Source organism: Loxodonta africana, chromosome 22 (assembly GCF_030014295.1).
Source record: "Loxodonta africana isolate mLoxAfr1 chromosome 22, mLoxAfr1.hap2, whole genome shotgun sequence".
NCBI classification, from domain to species: domain Eukaryota; kingdom Metazoa; phylum Chordata; class Mammalia; order Proboscidea; family Elephantidae; genus Loxodonta; species Loxodonta africana.
This window is the reverse complement of record NC_087363.1, coordinates 53,997,395-54,013,352: the sequence shown is the minus strand read 5'-3', so window position 1 is coordinate 54,013,352 and position 15,958 is coordinate 53,997,395.

Sequence of the window (15,958 nt, the reverse complement as noted above, 5' to 3'; positions counted from 1 at the left end):
GCATCTAGGGTCTTAAAAGCTAGCAAGTGGCCATCTAAGATGCATCAATTGGTCTCAACCCATCTGGAGCAAAGAAGAATGAAGAACACCAAAGACACAAGGAATACATAAGCTCAAGAGACAGAAATGGCCATATAAACCAGAGACTTCATCAGCCTGAGACCAGAAGAACTGGATGGTGCCCAGCTACCACCAATGGCTGCCATGACAGGGAACACAACAGAAAGTCTCTGATGGAGCAGGAGAAAAGTAGGGTGCAGACCTCGAATTCTAGTAAAAAGACCAGACTTAATGGTCTGATTGAGACTGGAGAGACCATGAAAGACATGGCCCCTGGATTCTCTGTTAGCCCAGAACAGAAACCATTCCTGAAGCCAACTCTTCAAAGATTAGACTGGACTATAAGACATTTTAAATGATAGTGGTGAGGAGTGTGCCTCTTAGCTCAAGTAAACACATGAGACTAAGTGAGCAGCTCCTGTCCAGAGATGAGAGGTGAGATGAGAAGGCAGAGCGGGCAGGAGCTGGTTAAATGAACACAGTAAATACAGGGTGGAAATGAGGAGTGTCCTGGCACATTATAGGGGGAGCAGCCAGGGTCACATAACAATGCATGTATAAGTTTTTGTATGAGAAACTGATGTGAAGTGTAAACTTTCACTTAAAGGACAATTTTTTAAAAAATATGGACATTTTCTTATATAGCCACAAAGTAATTGCATACCTAACAAAATTAATAACAAATGTTCAAAAATTTTTTTTAATTACTTTAAAAAAAATTGATAAGCTGTAATGACCGAGTGTAGCGAGTGCAGAAACAAACTTATGCCCATATGGAAACTGCTAAATCAGTTGTAGATACTGCTAGGGTCACAAGTACTAAATAGTTGTATTTTTATATTGAATACTATTTGTTACCTACATGTCACTGTTTTTCTGTTAAATTTCTTTTTTTTTTTTAAAAAAAAGAAGAAAATTATTTCTTTCCCTTTGGAAAATAAAAACTAGTTTTCCTACATGGATACCAAAGCCTGTGTAATATACGTGGGGGGGGGAGGGGGGAGGGTGGTAGCTGAGGGGAAGAGAGTGAGAATGTCACTAAACAGGAGGATAAGCCAATTAGGTTGACAAAAAGTTTTTTTTTTTTTTTAATAGTACGATACGTGGATCTTTTAATAAATGAAATTATGTCAACAAGTAATAGAGTATAATTTTCTCTCATATCATATTTCACATTTCATCTTTCACCATTTACATCTCAAAGGCCACAGATATGGTAAAGAATATTAAATGAAATTAGAACTATTTTTTCTGCAGGTCACTTAGGCTAGTGAAAATGCTGCCTAGATTAGTTTCGGAATCACTGATCGATTAAAATTTGAAGCACTTTATTGTGATTTACAGGGCATTCTTTCTACAACCATTATTGCCCATGATTACTTTCTTGGCTGATGATAATGTTCTTGAATGAAAGATATTTGGTTATAATTCAAAGACTTCTTTCAAATTTGTACACCAATGAAAATGCTTTATCAGTATTAGTGTTTAAGTGAAGCTGGCATTTTTCCTAATTATTTTCAAACTTTCATTTGAAATTTTTAAGTAAATACACTTAAGTTATTTATACCCATATTTTAAAATGTCAAAAATATTTTTGCAATGCCTTCTCTATTTTTTACATACATGTAAAATATTTTCAACAAATTACCCAAAAATAAGACCATGCTTTTTTTTTTTTTTAAAAAAAAAAAAAGCATTTTTTCTGAATTAACACAATGATTCTAGGTATCCAGGTCAAACACTTCTCAAACTGTCTTCGAATGATAAATTAATTCTTTGCTTCTTCATCCCTGTCCAAGCTCTCAGAGCATGTTTCAAAACGTCTTTTAGATAGTAACTCAAAGCATTTTTTAATATCTTCCAGATTCTCCTTTAAAAGTGTCCTTTAATTTTATGAACCAGTGTCTTTCAATATGGTTCCTTCTTAATTGGAACACCAATCATATAAAACATCACCTTTCCTCTCATCAGTGAAATCTTGAATTAGAGTGATTGCTTTTTGGCTGCTGCAGTTTATCTACCCTCTGCTTCTACCAACAATTCCATGACCCTTGTGGAGACCCATATAATTGTTCCTTCCATGGGAGTTACTTAAATTTATGATTCTATCATTGAACCATTAGTTGATTACCAACTGATTTCTTCTACACTCTTTTGCCAACCATCTCTCACAAGGTTAACAACCTTATATATTCTAGATTTTGGTTAAGTACAATTAAGATGTGTAATACTTCAGAGCATTTCTTTTCTCCAAATTCAAATGCCAACCCTAAGAAAATTCTGGAAATAATTACTCTTGATTTAATTCTTCAACTTCTGAATATTCAGTTCATGATAACCCTTAGAAGGGACAGTTTTTGCTAAATGCAAGAAATTGCTAGATGTAATTTTTTATCCAGTTATTAAAAAAAATAGCCATTCTGTTCATGGTATGTGGAAAAAAAACTAGTGAATCCAAAATTTCCACAAAGTACATCAGTAAACCATGATATTGATCCTCTTAAAATAAACTGCATGGATGTTTGAGTACTTAAATAAATTCTTATCTCTGGTCAGCAGGACATGAAAATGTCCTAAAGATCAAGTATTAAATAAAACAAATTTTGAGAAGGCAGTTTGCAACAAAATAGAAATAAAGTGGAACCAACCTCTCACTCGTAAAAACCAATGCAGTGGCCTCTTCAGCAAACATCTAGGCAAAAGAGAGGTTTGTTCTATCTGAAAAAATTGGCCGAATGCCTGAGCTAGCAGAGCAAGTCACCAAGGAATGGCCTACTGCCTTCGACTGACATAGCAAACACTTAATACAAAAGAAATGGCTTAATCAACCGGAGGTGAATCCTTCTCCAGACACTAAAAAATTTCATCTATTAACTCTGCCCTCCTTAAACACCCTAAGGATACTTCCTTTGCATTTATGCAGAGGCTTAGCGCTGAAATATGGACACTGAGAGAGTTAATATGTATGTCGACTCTCAAGTGGCTCCTTATTTTCAGGGCCTTCTACCACATCGTTTCTGTCGTTTCTCCTTACAGTCATTATTTTACATACGCTTGGGATCGAACATATCTTACAAAAGACACCTTGAGTGTCAACACTGTCACTGCTCTCCTGGTATTGTTTCGAATAGCCACAAACATCCCTCTACCTTCTCTACAAGTGGAAAACATGGGTAGTTAGAACCAGTGGCAAAACCAAGCCATGTGGTCTGAAGTCTACACACTGTTTGAATTGTGTGTACTTCAAGTCTGAGTCTGAATGGCCAACCAAAACCAGTTGCCTCTTAGTCGACTCTGACTCATGGCAACCCTATGTGGGTCAGAGTAGAACTGTGCTCCATAGGGTTTTTGTTGGCTGATTTTTTTTTTTTTCTGAAGTAAATCAAGTCTATCTTCCAAGGTGTCTCTGTGTGGACTTGAATCTCCAACCTTTCAGTTAGCAATGGCAATCAAAACTCACTTTTTCCTAGGACAGTGGTCAACAGCAATGGAAATGTCACAAATTAGTGCTCTTAATCAGCATTAACCAAACTCCAAATTCCCAAGTACTTCAACGTTATGCAATTGTGCAATTGATTTTTTTCCTTAGATTTATTTTTTGTTTGTTTAACTCTCTTTGCTTGTGTCTTGCAACAGCATGATTTCACTGAGCGAAGATTTTACCTCATGCTTAGGGATAATTGGAAAGTGAGGTATAAAGTGCCCGGGAATTGAGAACAAAGTTTGCAAATCTTTGTATCAGTGTAGAACTGCTGGAGTTATTAGAATTGAGTTCTTAGCCAAATACAAGGTAGATGGAGACCCTCAGGTAACAGTTTCTTTTCTAATTTAACCACTCACTAAACGTGTTCCTGAGGCCTTCCCACCTTATGTATCTCTTCTGGAAACATTTCTTAATTTCTCTTCATGCTCTATGTATTAGTTTCCTATGGTGGCTGTAGCAAATTACCACGAAACACATGTATTCTCTTACAGTTATGAAAGTAAGATATTTTAAATCAGTTTCATTAGGCTGAAACAGACTAGGGAGAAGGGCCTGGAGATCTACTTCTGAAAGTCAGCAAATGAAAACCCTATGGAAAATAACAGAACCTTGTTCCATATAGTGCTGGAAGATGGGCCCCCTAATTCAGAAGGCACTACACAATAGCCACAATAATGGACTCGAGGCTACAAACAATAGCGAAGATGACACAGGACCAGGCCAGATTTCATTGTGTTAAACTACATAGGGTGTATACTCGATGGCAACAAACAACAACAACAAGGTCAAAATCAAGATGTCAACAGCACCTCCCTCCTTCATATTTATTTGGCTAAGAACTCTAGGGGAGAATTTGATTCATTGCATTCAGCTTTTAGAGCTACGTTCCTTGACTTTAAAAACCAAAACCAAACCCATTGCCATAGAGTCGGTTCCGACTCATAGTGACCCTATAGGACAGAGTAGAACTGCTCCATAGAGTTTCCAAGGAGTGCCTGGTGGATTCGAACTGCTGACCTTTTGGTTAGGATCTCTTAACCACTGTGCCACCACAGTTTCCTCCTTGACTTTAGGCCTCTCTTTTAAGGACATTTGTGATCACATGGCCCACTTGGGTAATGAAGATAATCTCCCGGTATCAAGATCCTTAATTTAATCTCATCTGTAAAGACCCAGTTATAGATTCCAGGGATTAGGATCTAGGTTACTTTAAGGGCTGCTATTCAGCCTAACACGCTCTGCTATTTTGTTAAAAAAAAAAAAATTTTTTTTTTTTTTTTTTTTTAATACTGATTACCCTTATGGGGCAGTTCTACTCTGTCCTATAGGGTTGCTATGAGTTGGAATCGACTCAAAGACATTTTTTTTTTCCATAGACTGATTACAAGGAGCTCTTGTGGTGAAGTGGTTAAAGCACTCAGCTGCTAACCCAAAGGTCACCAGTTGGAACCCATGAGCCGCTCAGCGGGAGAAAGATGTGGCGAGCTGTTTCCACAAAGATTTGCAGCCTTGAAAACCCTATGGGGCAGTTCTAACCTGTCTTATAGGGTGGCTATGAGTTGGAATGACTCGACCACATGGGGTTTGGTTTTGGTTTTGGTTTACACTGATTACAAATGGTAGAAACCCAGTTAGAGTTTGCTTAAGCAAAGAGGGGGAATTGATCATAACAAGATAGGAAACCACAAGGACCCAAGGACCTGGGAGGGAGCTGAGGTCAATAACGATATCTCTTTCTATAACTTTTCTCTCAGTATATCTTCTTGTCTCTCCCTCTCTCCCTCCCTGTCACTCACTCTCTCTCCTCTCTCTTTTTCCAAATTGACACTCTTTCTTTCTCTGGCCCACAGTTTGACAATGTTTTCTGAGGTTTGCTGCCTTCTAGGGAATGTGGCTGCTAAGAAATTGACATATATGTCTCTGGATCCCAAGTTCAAAAATTCTAGGGAAGAAGTTATTGGTTAGTTTGATTCAAGTGATAAGTCTTGGACCAGTCAACTCAAGCATTAGAACGGGATTCCCTTTAATAATATTGGTACCTCTTCGACCATTTCAGTAGGCAAGGGGAACAGAAATGGGCAGTACCTAGAAAAGTACTGAGATTGCTTCCAGGCAGACATTCCCACAGGTGTCCTTGCAAGCTTATTCTTAGAAAAGAAAAATAATATGAGACCATTTTGAGACAATCAATAATGGAATTTCACGTAAAATTATTTCTCTGCTATTTATAAAAGGTTTACCCAAACCAAAAAGCCAAACTCATTGCCATTGAGTCAATTCTGACTCATATCAACCCTATAGGATAGGGTAAAACTGTCCCATAGAATTTCCAAGGCTATAATCTCTACAGAAGCAGACTGCCATGTCTTTCTCCCAGAGTGGCTGTTGGGTGGGAATGGCCAACATTTCAGTTAGCAGCTGAGCCCTTAACCACTCCTCCACCAGGGCTCCTTATAAAAGATTTACGTAAGCATTATTATCCTATTTTACAGATTAGGGCAATGAAGTTCAGAAATATTACATAGCTTGTAAAAAGTTGACTAACACAGGTCTTTCAGTTTTAAGATTATTATTTCTTTCTTCAAGTAATGGCATAGAGTAGAAATAACACTGCACTAAGAGCTTGCTTTGACTCTGCTATTTATGAAACATTACCCTAGAGAAGTTTTTGAAACATCCTCTACCTTAGTTACCTCTCCTCTAAAATGGAGATAAAAAGTCCTAGTCCACAGGTTCATTTTTGGATGTTTACGTGAGATAATTTAAGTAAAAGTCCCTTTATAATTGGTATTTAAAAAAAAAAAAAAAAAGGTAGCTTTTCTCTGATTATTTGAAAACTCCAGATAGCTTTTCTCTGATTATTTGATAACACTTCTCTTATTTGAACTGCCCTATGCTTTTAGAAAAAAAAAAATGCTTTGATTTATCAAATCAACTTTGAAGAATTAGTCATGGAGCTTCTAGTTCCAGACAAGATGGAATAAGACCATTCCACTGTATTCCTGCTGCTGATTACAACGAAGAGTCCCCGACAAAATACGTAAGGTAACTCTGAGAAGACTCAAAAAGGTGGAGAGAAGGCTGAGGGGTCTTGGGACTGAACGTGCATTCCTGGGATTTTTTATGCTCCCTATACGTCGTCGCAGTCTGTACTTTAGAAAAGCCTACACCCAGAGACACCAATGGGAAAAGACAAAATCAACAAGGAAAGCCTGCACTGTCCTGCCACAACATCAGGAAAAGGGCAGTCATGAAGGTCAGATCCCTTCTGACTAAACCTACCCTACTCCAGGCAAACACCATGAAGAAAGCAATGGCCTTCCTTCCCCGATACACACTGAGTGCCGGGGAGACTGTAGGATAGAGCCTTGTCTACTGTCTGTGCCATTATCTGTGTTCAGGGAAGCTTTTTCCCAGCATCTGTCTCTTTGTCTTGATTAAACCAAAAAAAAAAAAAACCTAAACCAGTTGCCATGGAGTCGATTCCGACTCATGGAGACTCTATGACTTGTAGAATAGAACTGCGCTCCACTAGGTTTTTGTGGCTGTGATCTTTCTGAAACAATCACCATGCCTTTCTTCTAAGGTGCCTCTGGGTGAATTTGGACTTCCAGACTTTCAGTTATTAGCCCAGCACTTAACCTTTTTTCACCTCCCAGGAACTCCTCTGCCTTCACTAAACCAAAAACCAAAGACCCAGTGCTACTGAGTCCATTCTGACTCATAGCAACCCTATAGGACAGAGTAGAACTGCCCCATAGAGTTTCTAAGGAGCACCTGGCAGATTCAAACTGAGGACCATTTGGCTAGCAGCTGTAGCACTTAATCACTACACCACCAGGGTTTCCCTGCCTTGACTAGACTACTATTTATCCCACCAAATGAGATTTTTATTTCAACAACTATTTTTTTTTTTATTTCTCTTAACTGTTTTTTTTTTATTATTATTATTATTATTAAATTGAACTGTTCTATTTTCATAATGGAGCCCTGGTGGTGTGTTGGTTAAGAGCTCAGGCTGCTAACCAAAAGTTCGGCAGTTCAAATCCACCAGCCCCTCTTTGGAAACCCTATGGGGCAGTTCTATTCTGTCCTACAGGGTCACTGTGAGTCGGAATTGACTCGAAGGCAATGGGTTTGGGGTTTTTTGAATTTTTTTATTTTCATAATATCCCGCTTTCACTTGAGAACTTATATTCCTTCCTTAATCTTTTTGAAATTTCCAGGTAAACAGATTTCAGGCACTTTGTAATTTTTGTTTGTGAGCTTGTCTTCAGCAAGAATTAATCTTACGTGTTAGTGTCACATACACCTTGGCTGTGGAATCATACCTACGGCATTCCTAACGGCCCCATACCAGTGTTTACTTTAGCCTCTATTTTCATCACAGAGTTCAGGCAGATCACTTTGATCTAATCAAAAATTTAGCTGATTCAGGCTGTAGATTCTCACTGAAGACCCTGAGGCTCCTCCTCTGTTGCAGATTTTGAAGTTCAATATTTGTCTTCCCAGCGTGGTGACACTGCTGAAATTCAAGTTTAGCTTTCGAATATCTGTTTTCTCTTTCTCTCTCTTTTATTTTCTTTTGGCTCAGGTTTGCATGGTGTATATTTCCGTCTCTGCTCTCAATCTTTCTGTGTCCATATATTTAAAGTGTATCTCTTATAAGAACATATGGTTGGAATTTTGTCTTTAATTCCAGTATGATAATCTTTGTGTCTTTTTTTGTTTGTTTTAATTTTATTATGTAATTTGTGATTCAGACACAAACTTTATATGATATAATTATGTTTTGAGACAAAAGTTATTATCTCTAAACCCATCATACACCTGAAGAACCAGAACGTTATTAAATATATTTGTAACTACTTTTATGCCCTTTTCCAAAAATATTTCTTTGCCTCCCCTCAGTCTTTCATTTCTTTAAGAAGGGCACATATAGAATATTTAACAGAGCTTCTGGCACTGGGCGTCATTTGTTTATAAAAGAAGTCTGAGAAATTTCAATTATCTGTTAGAACCGAACATCAGTTAGGATAATGCTTCAGATTTCCACACAAAGTCTATCAATCAAAATTCCTCAAAATATTTTTGTACTTCTGTGCACTTTGTTAAGATTCCATCCAATCAGAAATTAAAAGGAGATTAAATAATTTACAAATGTTTCCAAGTTACTCCACGAAAAGCAGTTTATTTATAAGTCTCTTTAAATGGTGTATTTTAAGCAGTTCACAATATCAATATGAATAGAGGAAATCTAAAGTGACATGTATTCCAACTTGATTCACACAAGGGGCATTCTCTCCGCCCATATTTGTACATTAGTAGTTGCTGTGGCAACCAGCTACACACAGGTGTAACCTGACAGCACCCCTCCGCAGCTGCACCTAATATTTCTCTCATTTTCTATGACTTCTCTGTCACTTGTTACTGGGATATCTCTAGGAAAGCATATAGGCGTTCTGAAGTATTCATAAACCAGGCAGTGCAGGGTAGTTGCTCCCCCTGGAATAGCCCTTGACCTATTAAAAGAAAAGAAAAAAAAAAAAACCCAGTTAATTTCAACTCACAGCGACCCTATAGCACAGAGCAGAATACTGCCCCATAGAGTTTCCAAGGAGCACCTGGAGGATTTGAACTGCCAACCTCCTGGTTAGCAGCTGTAGCACTTAGCCACTACGCCACCAGGGTTTCCTTGACCTGTGGAGGATGTGAAATAGTGGATAAAGGCTCCCTTTTTCTATCCCTTGGGTGGACAATTCTGAGGTACATTCTATACAGCTCCTTGGGTATCTCCAGTGATAACGAGCCTCAGTTGCCCGTGGCAGCTCAATTATCCCATCTTATACTTGGTCTCATTTTTCCTGGTTTCACCTCCCCACTTAGGGTCACTGCCCCAAATAAACCACCTTTACACAAAACTTGTCATTCGTTCTGCTTTTGGGAAAGGAGGCAATGGAATTTTGGCTAAGACACAGCTCATATGAATACTTGGCTCCATCTCCTAAATATTTTAAATGTGAGGAATTTACTTGGAAAAATTTAATAGATGATTTATAGTTAATAACTACAGGGGATGGCCTGAATCTTCCTGGTGAAATAAGTGTGTCTAAAACAGCAATTAACCTGTCTCTTGTGTGTGTGTGTGTGTGTGTGTGCACCCGCACACACACATTTACATGCAAGGCAGTCAGTAAAACTATCATTAAATCAAATTTGTATAAAATGCAGTTTTTGTTTTTCATTCACCTGATATTTATTGAAAACTATCTGTTGGGCACTGTATTAAACACAGAAGTTAAAGATATGAAAGATACTGTTCTCATTGTCAGAGTTTAATGGACAAGATAAGCAAATAAGCCAGGGATTCTCATACAGTGTGACAGGTATCCTTATAATGATATGAAGTGCTATTGATCACAGAGGAAACACTTCACATGGGTATTAGAGAGGGCTGGTGGGAGAAAGAGATACTTTGGTAGAGTCTTGAAAGGCAATGATGGTAATAACGGCAAAGATTGATGCAGTGTGTGCTATGTGCTGGCATGTGCTAACATATTACCTAAATTATTTAATTTACTAACAACAACCTTAAATGATAGATCCTATCAACACCCCCACTTGGTAGATGGGGGAAATGACATTTACGGAAGTATAAAGACTTACGCAAATACGAGTAAGAATCATTCAAGTGGAGAAAGAGGGATGCCACATCAGATTTAGGAACACACTACATAGAGACACAAATGTTTGAGAAAACCTGCTAATTAGGAGAGCTGAATGCAAGGTTTTCTTAAGGTTAGAACCAGGGAAATACTAGGGAATTGAGTAGAGTGGAAGCCAAGAGCTAGATCATAAAAGATCATGTATATAATACTAAGTAGCTTGAAAGCTATGCTGATAGGAACAGAAAGCTTCTGGAAGATATTAAGCAGGACAGTAATCAAATCAAATTTGCATTTTAGAAAAAAAAAGCTCTGTAATGGATTATGAAAGTATAAAACAGGATTCCAGAGAGACAGTTAATGTAGTTTGTGTTATACATTAAACTATTTTTTTCTCAGCCCCAAACCTACACTTCTATACTTTCCTTTGTGATGCTGGGACTGGGATGCTACAAACTATATTTTTCCTTTGCCAAATAGTTCCCCGTTAGGTTTGTCATTAGAGGAAGGGATACTGAAAGGCAAGAGAAAGCGAGGAGGGGCTTGCTACTTCCTGTTTTATTTCTTTTAGTGTTGTCATTTCAGAAACGGCTCTTCTCCCTGGCAGAAGGAGTTGGTTACAGTCTCTTGATTTTGCTGTCATATTCTGAACCATGTTCATCATGATGAAAATAGAAATTAAGGCAGAGCTAGTGAGGATACTCCATGTCAACTCTTAATGAAGAAATTATATGGTCTCTTTTCCTTATATGTTAAGCAAGTCACTTAAATTTATAGAAATCTGATGACCAGTTATGTAAACTAAAGGAAGTTCTTGATATTTTAGTAACTGGATATATATGGAAGATACTTGATGTATTCATTCATTATGTATGTATGTATTCATTCAAAACTATTTACTGTGATCTTCAAGGTGTCAAATCGTATACATTGTGTGGATACAGCTCTTAGTAGACAGAAATGGTTTCTTCTCTGCAGGTCTGATGTTTCAGTGCAGACAGAGAGAGAGAAAGAGAGAATAAAACTAGCATGCAAATTTAGAAACGAAATAAGATACTGTCATATAGGGAGAAATGTTATGCAGTTAATGAAAAATGGCAATAGGATGAAATGTGTTTCAGTTAGAAGTGTGTTTACCTTCAAATCACACACATACACACACAAAAAGGAATTAAATCATAAAGACATTTATAGTCTACAAGTCATAAAGTAATTGTTCTCAGGAATGGCCTGGCAGCTCAAGAATGTCATCAAGATAACGTTCAGCTTCACCATTTGTTTGTTTGCTGGCCATTTGTTCTCATATTTGTCTACTTATGACTACAAGATGACTCCCCCACCTACAAACATGAAATAGTCATGCCTTACTACTGGGGATAGAATCAACAGGGGGATGGCTATGAATTTGAACATGTGCATGTGTGCACACATGTGTACGTATGTTGTTAAAAATTGAGTCTGTGTACAGACATGTATTCAAAATTGACTTTCTCAAATTTCCATATGGTTTTCCCAATTTTTCCTGTGTTTTTTACCCTAAACCAACAGCATTAGCTTGATAGCTGATTATTTTTCTCAAAAAAAAAAAAAAAAAAATACAGCAGTTGTTGAATCATAGGTGGTCAGAGGTGTTAATAACCCTCCAAAGGTATGATGACTGGTCTGCCAGTGGTGACATTCAGCTTTGTATGTGTATTAAGAAACTGGCAAAATTCCAAGTCTGAGAATTCATTTCCTTATAGGAGCTTGTCATTGTGGGAGGTATGGATATCCCCAGCAAAATGACCCGCTCCTGATCCAAGTCTGAGAATGCATTTCCTTATAGGAGCTAGCCATTGTGGGAGGTATGGATATCCCCAGCAAAATGACCTGCTCTTGATTCTCTGGATAACCTTGGGTTTGTAGATTAACAGTTCTTTAACGTACCTACTTTCTGAAAGTGGGTATAATTAAACTTGTCACTCAAGGGTACTGTATGATTTAATTACTTAATATTAAGTAAAGCTCTCTGAGATCCTTAAGCAAAGGCTCTCATGCAGATGCAGAATATCATTATGAAGATATAATTTTAGCATCTTGCTGAGCTCTGAGAAATTACACTACAGAGACCCTTTTCTAATACCTAGGGAAAACTACTCTGTAAATGTTAGTATTTATAGATCACTTCAACATACATTAAGCAAATTTTAAAGGCACATGGTTATGTTATAAAATTAAAACATTAATAAAATGCCACTCAACATTTGTTTCTGGCAATAGATAACATTAAAAATTTGTAGATGTGTAATTTATTTAGTAATAGCCTCATATGCACCTTTTGTTTAATGGCAATCCATGCCATGATAACCAAAAAAACTAAATCCAGTGCCATCGAGTCGATTCCGACTCATAGCGACCCTATAGGACAGAGTAGAACTGCCCCATAGAGTTTCCAAGGAGCGCCCGGCAGATTCGAACAGCTGATCCTTTGGTTAGCAGTCGTAGCACTTAACCACTGTGCCACCAGGGTTTCCAGGATAGTATCTGGAATATTTGGAACATTCCCGACTTCTAAATCTCTTAGATTGAATTCATTTCCATATGCGTATAATTAAGTTTTTATTTGTACCTTTATGTAGGAGTTACCTATCCGCAAGACTCAAAATGCTTTACACGTTTAGAAGGCTATAGTCTATTTTAATAAAATATTAGAGTAGTCTAGCAATATTTATTCCTTGAGGCACTTGAGAGAGAGCTCACCAGGGATAGAAAAACCTTACCCAAGATCAAAGACTTCGTGGGAAAGGGAAGAAAGTATCCTGAATGGCAACAATTCCTTACCCTTGCCTTAGACCATATTGTTTCCCTGTAGGCTAAAAGCATTCTTAATGATTTCTGCAGGCTTTGAAAGCTTAATAAGCAAGAATACACACATATTTTATGCCTAGGGTGAATAAGTAGCTTTATGTACACAGATGATTACGAATGTATCATTTGCAACCTCTATTTCCAGAGAAAAAAATAATTTTTTCCCTGGCAATTTGAAGAGCTGTGTTGTATCGTGTTGTATAGTGAATTACAATAAAAAGTTGAAGTACAAAAACATATCTCTTACTAATGCTTCCATGAACCATGCTGTTTCTCAGTGAGTCCTTGACATTTATATATCTATAGTACACAGATGTTCTACAAGGCTAGACACTGGGGAAAAATAGACCCAGTAGGTATTGCACATATATTCCCTATTCTGTTTAGGAAGAGAAGTGACATAGTAATGCTCTGTCTGGCTGTAGTAATCCAAAAACACACATTTACATCAAAACTATTCAATATAATGGTCATCATTCATATATATCAGCCCTCACACCTCTGGTCAACGTATTTATATTGGAGATTTTGATAAAAGAAGCAGGACTTTAGTGATTATTATTTGTTGGATTTTTGCTTAAAAGATATTTATAATTGCTTCATGTACCAGACTATTTAGGCTTTGGGGATTCAACAAATTATATACCTCTGCTCAGACAGCTTACAGTTTTATGGAAGAAAACATAATTTATCGATTATGCTGAGATTTGGAAAACTAATTGAGAAAATGGGTGAAAGATATCATGAGAAAAGACATCAGAAAAGGAAAAAAACACTGTGGCCTTGTAAGTACATGTACACTTCTAAAGCAAAAACGCCTTGAGCGGCAGGGTTGGGGGGGAGGAAAAAGATCTAAACCTGATCAAAAGACCAAAGCCTCTATGTCTATCTGGGAAGGTATTTAAATGAAAATTCATAATCTGGACAAATTTGGGGCTATTTCTTCTTTATATTAAACCTTGTGTTTTGTTTGTTTGCTTTACAATTGGTTCGCATTTGGCACATAGACCTATTTTGTTTCTTACGTCATTTTTTAAAATTGGTTACCAACACATTTCATATAAAAAATGTAACTTCCACCTTCCCTTCTCGGGAAGCCTGTATTTGTGAGGGCAGCAATCCACTATGGTAGAGTAGCAGCTGCCACATGTGGCTATCCCACTAGGCAAACACCGTTCCCAGTACTCCCAGTTGATTATCTCCCCAACCTTACTCACTCCACTCATTTACATCCTTTGCGTGCGTCTTCAAGATGCCTCTGTTTCTATGAACTTCTAGTTTATAGAAAACTGCCAGCTGTTTGAGATGTGTCTCTGCTTCACATGAAAGACAGCGAGAGACGGTGGCACAGCGGTAGCAAGAGCGACGGCAACATAAGACGGCAGGAACCAGGAGACTGGCCCAAGATGACTGCAGTGGGGTTTGCCAACCCACGGAGCTAAGAGTTGTAACACTTGCCCAAGAAGGCCCCCAGCAGGGCCTGGTGGCAGCAAAGCCACAGCAGGGCTGGGAGACAGTAGGCCCCCAGCAGGGCCCTGGGCAGTGGGCAAGAAGAAGCCATCCTGATCAAAGAACTGCATCCTGAATTAGTCCTATTACTTCCAAGTTGATCCCCATCCTGAGTGGCACCCTGTTTCTTCCTTAATAAAACACTTAACAGTAAGTAGTGTTCTATTCCTGAGTTCTGTGAGATATTGTAGTGAATTGCTGAACCCAAGAGGGGAAGGAGGGTGCTGAGGAGAGGGGGAGTAGTTGATGGTAGAGATGACAGAGTGGTACAGCAGTTTGGAAAAGCTGGACATTTGCGACATCTTTAACCTCCGTCTCACAGGAACCAGCTTTGTGCTGATCCTTATAAAAGAAATTATTCATTTAGTTGGTGTCAGAATGGTGGGGTTCGTTGCAACTCTCCAGGCTCACTGGAATATGTCATTTTGGGCAAAATATAAACTAGAGAATAAGTAACCTTTGCTTTCTAGATGGGATAAAAATCACCCATGGATTGAAGCAGCTATTAGAGTGCAGTTACCCAAGGCAAAAGCTATTCGTGGGAATTAGTAGTGGATCTAACCCCTGAGAAATTGGCTAGTTGAATGCATATGGAAATACAGAACGATAAGGAAAGGGCGAGACAGACAATTCTTTGGTTGCTGTTGTCAGTAATATAATTAGGACTAGGATTATATCTCGATCTTTATTCAGGTATTTTGATATCCTAACGATAGCTACCATCTGTATTTAAGAAGGGGCCCTGGTGACTCAGTGGTTAAGAGCTCAGGTTGCTATTCAAAAGGTCAAATCCACCGGCTGCTCCTTGGAAATCCTATGGGGCAGTTCTGCTCTGCCCTATAGAGTTACTATGAGTTGAAATTGACTGGATGGCAACAGGCTTTTATATATATATGAAAAAAAAGTTGTGTATACATGCATATATATAAAAAAACAGTTGCCATCAAGTCAACTATGATGCATGGCAACACCATGTGTGTCACAGTAGGACTGTGCTCCATGTGGTTTTCAATGGCTGTAATCTTATGGAAGTAGATTACCAGGTCTTTCTTCCAAGGCACCTCTGTGTGGACTTGAACCTCCAACCTTTTGGTCAGCAGCCGAGTGTTAACCATTTGTAGCACCCAGGGACTCCACCGTGTATATAATCAAAACCCATTGCTGTTGAGCTGATTCTGACTCACAGCAACCCTATAGGACAGAGCAGAACTGCTCCATATGGTTTCCAAGGAGTAGCTGAAGGATTCGAACCCCCGACATTTTCATTAGCAGCCAGGTTCTTAAGCACTGTGCCACCTGGGCATCGTCTGTATCAGGGTAGCAAACTTTGTCTGTAAAGGAAAAGGTAGTAAACACTTTAGGTTGTGCCTGCCATATGGTCCCTGCCACAGCT